The following is a 6000-nucleotide window of genomic DNA, read 5'->3' as shown; positions in this document are numbered from 1 at the left end:
AAATTAGCCTGCCCCCAGTAGTTATGCCCCAGTAGATATGCCGCAAGTCAGTAGTTATGCCCCCAATCAGTAGATATACCCCCAGTCAGTTGTTATGCCCCAGTAGATATGCCCCCAGTACATATGCCCCCAGTCAGTTGTTATGACCCATTAGATATGCCCCCAGTCAGTTGTTATGCCCCATTAGATATGCCCCCAGTCAGTTGTTATGCCCCATTAAATATGCCCCATTAGATATGCCCTCTAGTAGCACCGCTTACACACACACATTAAAAGGAAAAAAAAAAACACAATACTCACCAGCCCCGCTCCTGCTTCCAGACCATTGCCCTCCGCTTGGCCGTCCGCTACTCAGAACTATGGGAGAGACGTCATGATATCTCTCCCATTGCAATGCACAGCCGCACACGCACACTGCCAGAGCCGGAAGCCAGAGCTCAGTAGTGAGCTCCTGCCTCCGGCTGCTGCTGAGGGTAAGAAGCCAGGCACCCGCTAGTAACAAAATCTCAGTGGGCACCCGGTATCTCCATGGTTAGGTGAGCCTGGCCGGGCCGAATCAAGTGGCTCTGCGGGCCTTATACAGCCCGTGGGCCTGAGGTTCTCCACCCCTGCTTTAAACATTAAAAATGTACCGTAAGTACTGCTTTTCTTACAATTGTTTTTGAGCGTCTGATCGCAACTGATCCCGTTAAAACTGACGGGGCGATAATCAATTGTTTGGATTTTTTTGTGCATGTTGCACCCAAATAGACTGGGTATAGCCACATAAAGTGGCTAAACCAGTCTAATGTTCTGGTTAGCACACTCAAATAGCAGTTTTGGTGTCCAAAACTCTATTCACAATATATGCCCCCCTTGAGTGAAAATACAGTCAATGTGGGTAATTCTGAGTTGATCGCAGCAGGAACTTTGTTAGCAGTAGGGCAAACAATGTGCACTGCAGGGGAGGCAGATATAACATGTGCAGAGAGAGTTAGATTTGGGTGTGGTGTGTTCAATCTGCAATCTAAATTGCAGTGTTAAAATAAAGCAGCCAGTATTTACCCTGCACAGAAATAAAATAACCCACCCAAATCTAACTCTCTCTGCACATGTTATATCTGTCTCCCCTGCAGTGCACATGGTTTTGCCCAACTGCTAACAAAGTTCCTGCTGCGATCAACTTAGAATTACCCCCAATGTGTCCTATTTTGCTCTAGCTGTGCCCAACACATGGAGACTACCTGTTCTTTCTCTCCAATTTTTGGACCCCGAGCAGCTAAAATATGCATAAAGTGTCTGTTTTGTAAATGCTATTCCTATCCTTTTATTAGCTAGAGAGTGTATGTTCCCTCATGCTAACCTTACAGGACAGGCCTTCCTTCATAGTATTCTGCCTGGATTATTCCCAGTATCTACAGTACCTTCTCAGGAAGACTCATCCTTCTCAGATCGGTGGGTGCCACGAATGCTTCTCTTTATCATGTTTTCTTATGTAGCTGCAATGTGATGTTTCTTACATTCCGTGAATATAAATATGGCCCTATTGTTCTCAAGTGATCACCTAGGCGCATTCTCCTTCACTTCTGTATTCTCTTTTATGTGATAACAATGAGATATTTCTGAAATTTATATGCGAGGGGGTATTTATTTGTACATTTTGAAACTTCAGTCACCCTCCACTTGAATCAATACATTTGTCCAAACGTTTTTGTCATTGCTCAAAACATAATTTAAACTCATCTTCTTTGATGCCTTTTAGTACTTTTTCATCTCTTCAATATCAGCAAATTGTTTTCCTTATAAGGTTTCTTTTCATCTGAGGAAATAAAAAAAAGTTGCATGGGGTGAGATCGGGTGAATACGGTGGGTCACATTTGAGTTCTTCTGAATGAACATTGCAGCAGCATGGACCAGCTCTCCATTTAAAATTCCCGCACTTCGCTGATTATCCATACTACAGCTGTCTAATCTATCTCAGCTCAATCTCCATAGTGAGGTACGATCATTATAACCATTCACGGCACAGCTGTACCTGGGAACCATCTCCATAAGTTGGACATTCATGGATCCCCGCTGAGAGGCTGAGACAGCGCTGGCCATTTGTGGCTATACAGATTTCTACCGCCGCCGCCAGCCAAAACGGATGACGTCCTCCGCTGTGAGGCTTTCCATATAACAACATCCCGCTGGTGATTGACGGCTTCTACAACAGCGATTATAGAATACAGCGGGTCTGCTCCACATCTAATACTAGAGGCAATAATTACATCATCTTTACTTACCACTTGCAACCGCACACAGGACCCTGTAGCACTATTCAGGAACCAGCACGGTGGTAATTATTACGACTTATATGCCTCAAGTAACTTTTTAATCATTGTGGAACTATACTATTTCTTGTTACACTGGGACGCCAGTGTTTTCATTAGCAATCATTAATTTAGAGAGAGCTGTGTCCGCGTCTGAATTTTACTCAGTTTTATTGTATGCTATCACAATCAGCACAATCTTGAGATAGTTACATTATTACTCTCCAAAGTGCATTTAAGAAGCTGCCACCTTTGTTTCATTTTAACCTGTTACATGTATCAATTATGTCTTTAGCTGTATGTCCGTCTAATCTAATATTTTGATAAAACTATTTGTATTTAAAAAGAGTTGCATTGAGTCAATTATTCACCCTGCTAGACTGCACTTAATTAATTGATTAATTTATTCATTATAAGTGATTTTTGGAGCGCAGAGCATCTTTTTTCTTTTTTCCCATTAAATTCCATTTCAGTCTAACCAGCTGTTTTTGCTCAGCAGCTCCATGGCTTAATATATATTTTTGAAAAATATTTTTTGAATATCTTCTTTTTAATAAATTTTACTATTATTCAGCGCCAGGTTATACAGTTTGAGTTGATTCTCTAACTGTATTCATATATATGAATACGGTGGGTGAGGCAAAGGTGTAATGCCATTTTTGCTTAAAAATTGCTTAACACTCAGTGCTCTGTGGGCAGGTGTGTTATTATGATGGAAGAACCAGTCACCTGTTTGCCACAAATCGGGAACTTTTTTCCTCAAATTGAGATGCAACCTTTTTTAAACTTCCAAATAAAAACTTTGGTTAACAGTTTGGGGTACAAATTCTGAGTGCACAATCCCTCTCACATCAAAGAAACAAGTGAGCATTGTTTTCACATTTGACGTCACTAAAAATAGGCAAAAGAGTGAATAACTTGTTGGAAAAAAACTGCATTTAAATGCTACCTTCTCCTGCAACGTCAGCAGGGATACTGGCTCAGAAGGATTCTGCAAATAATCACCTAGCAGTGTAAACACCCCGCCCTCTAGAACACGACTCTTTTGGGTACCCCCTCGTACATAAATATTCATGTGTTCAATGCTTAGGACAACAATATGATGCTGGCATCTGAACTAAGGATCAAATAGGGTTGAGGTTACCAAATAGTTAGACTAGATGGGCCAAGTGGTTCTTTTCTTATCTGCTGTCAAATTCTATGTTTCTATGTAACTAAGGGTTTTTCTAGTGTTAGTTGGCCAGGGCTTGTCATGAGGGAATTCATTTACAGTTTTGTTTTGTTTTAAACATTAGTTTTTTATTATGAATTTTTCACATATCATACAGTATTATTGAAAGTATGGACCAGGCAGGGCTGACCAGTCAAAAGTTTTCTTTCCAGTTTATGTGGATTTAGTATATCCATCTATGGAAAGACTATGAATAAGGAAAACATGACAGAAGGAAAAGTGCTGCTTTATTACTAATGTCTATAATTGACCAATTCTGTGTGGGTTAAGCCATATAATTTATTACCAACTGTTTGTAGCCATACATTATTATATTATCTGTATTCATGAACAGGTATTTCCACCAAGAGATACAACGGTTTTGCATTACCATATATACTGTATATATCAAGTGTTCTCCACTATAATGCTAGTTTGGTCAGGGTCATCTTTAGCTGTCAAATAATTTTATATTATTTGTTTGTATCATGAACCCCTCAATGTACAGCTCTGAGTACTAACTTTCAGCTCTATAAATAAAAGATAAGAAGAAGAAAAAGAAGAAGAAGAAGAATACCCCATCCTAGAGCAAAATCTATCTGATAATAAACTGTGAAAGTGAAAGACACACAGGTATCAAAGTAATCCAATTAAATAAAAAATTCCCCTTTCCTAATTAATTCTTGTCTACCCACAGTGGTCATCTGTTTTGATTAGCATGAAGCTATCCTACTGTATGATCCATTGGTGTACAAGCAATGTACATTCAGAGTTGGATCTTCTGGAGTCTTGTGGGCACATAGAGGTCTAAATTACTCTAACCCAATTTTACAGTATGTAATGCTTTTTGCCAAGTGGAGGGTGGAAATGGAAACCTAAAATCATGGTCGTCTCCCATTTTTTGTGGCATTAGAATACTGATCACTTGTGTCTATATGGTCTATAATATGCTCCACTTCTTTTGAGGTGGAACCTTTAAAAATTAACAGCAGTGTTGTTGATAGCTCTCACCTGTGAACTTCCCATTTCCATCAATAAATAGATCAAGGTTGTGGGGCGTTGAAAACACCACTGCCCTGTTGATACAAGTGCTCATCACTGGATGATTACTGCATTGAACTGAGGTTACAGTTGACAACAAACAGTTATCTCAAAACCAAATTTTCCATTTTGAGAGGAATCTATGCTACAGTATCTGATTAGTAAAGTGTACTTGTGTTTAGCTCAGGATATCACAGTTAATTGAAGAAAACATACTATGACATGTTGTGCCAGTTCAAGGCAATAATCTTGACTGCAATAAACTACATAAAAAACAATAATCAGAAAAGTAGTCTCCACACAACAAAACTATTCATTCAAGCGGAAAGTGTCTGGTCCAAAACTACTGAGCATTTTCCTTTAAATACAGAAGGATTACTATACATATCCTTTGCTGTTTTATATTGCAATTAAAAAGAGCTTTTATGCAAACTGCAAAACAGACATAAACACTGTCATTCAAATGTAATAAAATGTCTTCTCGGCCAATGGCCACATCCTTGAACGAGGCAATATATAGGAGAAATAAGAAAAGGATTACAATGCAGATAAACATTATTCATGATTAGAGCACGATGTAATAAATTGGCACTGATTTCATGGGCTATTGCCAGTGGTTTTATTAAAACTTCTTGCCAGTACAATCTATAACTATAAAGTCTCCGTCCTATGTTCTGTAACTGCTTAGCTGCACATGACATGAATCCAACAGTGTATTGTATTAAGCAAGCAATTAAACTCCTTGTAATGGAATCCGGCTCAGGAAGGCATTGGATTCAAGGTTAATTTGGAAAAAATATGAAGTGTTATCAAGTTATTTGTGAGACAAAGCAAACACCCCCTGAATACACTCATAACAGAGGTCAGATTTCATTACACACCAGACGTGCATTGTCTGAATATTTGTGAAGTGCGGTGAAGTGTAGTGATCGCACTCCTCCAGTTATCTACCTCCCGGCAATTATTCTGACCAAAGAGTGACATTTAAGGGCCATGAAAATTGGTGTGTGTTTTAAACACACTAGATTGTTAGCTCTTCAGAGCAGGGCCCTCTTTCCTCTTGTCAAAGCACTCTTCTCGACACATTTCATTCGCAGCTCTCTCATACTCAGCGACCATTTTTACCCATTTTTTCTCCTGCTGGTAGAGGCTCATCTCTATCTATGGCTGCCAGCCCCAAGTAGTACGGTGATTACTCCCTCGCTACTTACATCTAAGCTGTATTTTGTTTTGAGAATTGTGGTGCTCTTTGTTACCTGTACTCTATTTTTGTTATTTATTTACTGTAATGTTAAGTTTTGTCTCCCTGTACTGTCCTTTGCAAAACATTTGTGGCGCCCTATCAATAAATTGTAGTAATAATAATAATAATAATATAATAATAATAATAATAGTAGACTTTCAGAAACAAATGAATATAAAGCACAGCTAACTATAAACATCTATAAAAACTGCATA

At 39.0% G+C, this 6000-nt stretch overlaps 1 long non-coding RNA gene across 3 annotated transcripts in view; it reads right to left on the bottom strand.

The window, feature by feature from the left end:
* Positions 1-1607: 1607 nt before the first annotated feature.
* Positions 1608-6000, bottom strand: part of LOC135057826 (uncharacterized) — a 178561-nt gene continuing 174168 nt past the window's right edge. For 2 of the 3 annotated variants that reach the window (XR_010244392.1, XR_010244394.1), the window contains one exon: positions 1608-1798. This is a non-coding gene — a long non-coding RNA (uncharacterized LOC135057826). Of the gene's footprint in view, positions 1799-4512; positions 4578-6000 lie in introns of all 3 variants that reach the window. The other variant, XR_010244393.1, reaches the window with a different exon arrangement.

The sequence above is a fragment of the Pseudophryne corroboree genome, chromosome 3 (assembly GCF_028390025.1).
Source record: "Pseudophryne corroboree isolate aPseCor3 chromosome 3, aPseCor3.hap2, whole genome shotgun sequence".
Lineage (NCBI taxonomy): Eukaryota > Metazoa > Chordata > Amphibia > Anura > Myobatrachidae > Pseudophryne > Pseudophryne corroboree.
This window is presented reverse-complemented; position numbering and strand designations above follow the sequence as displayed.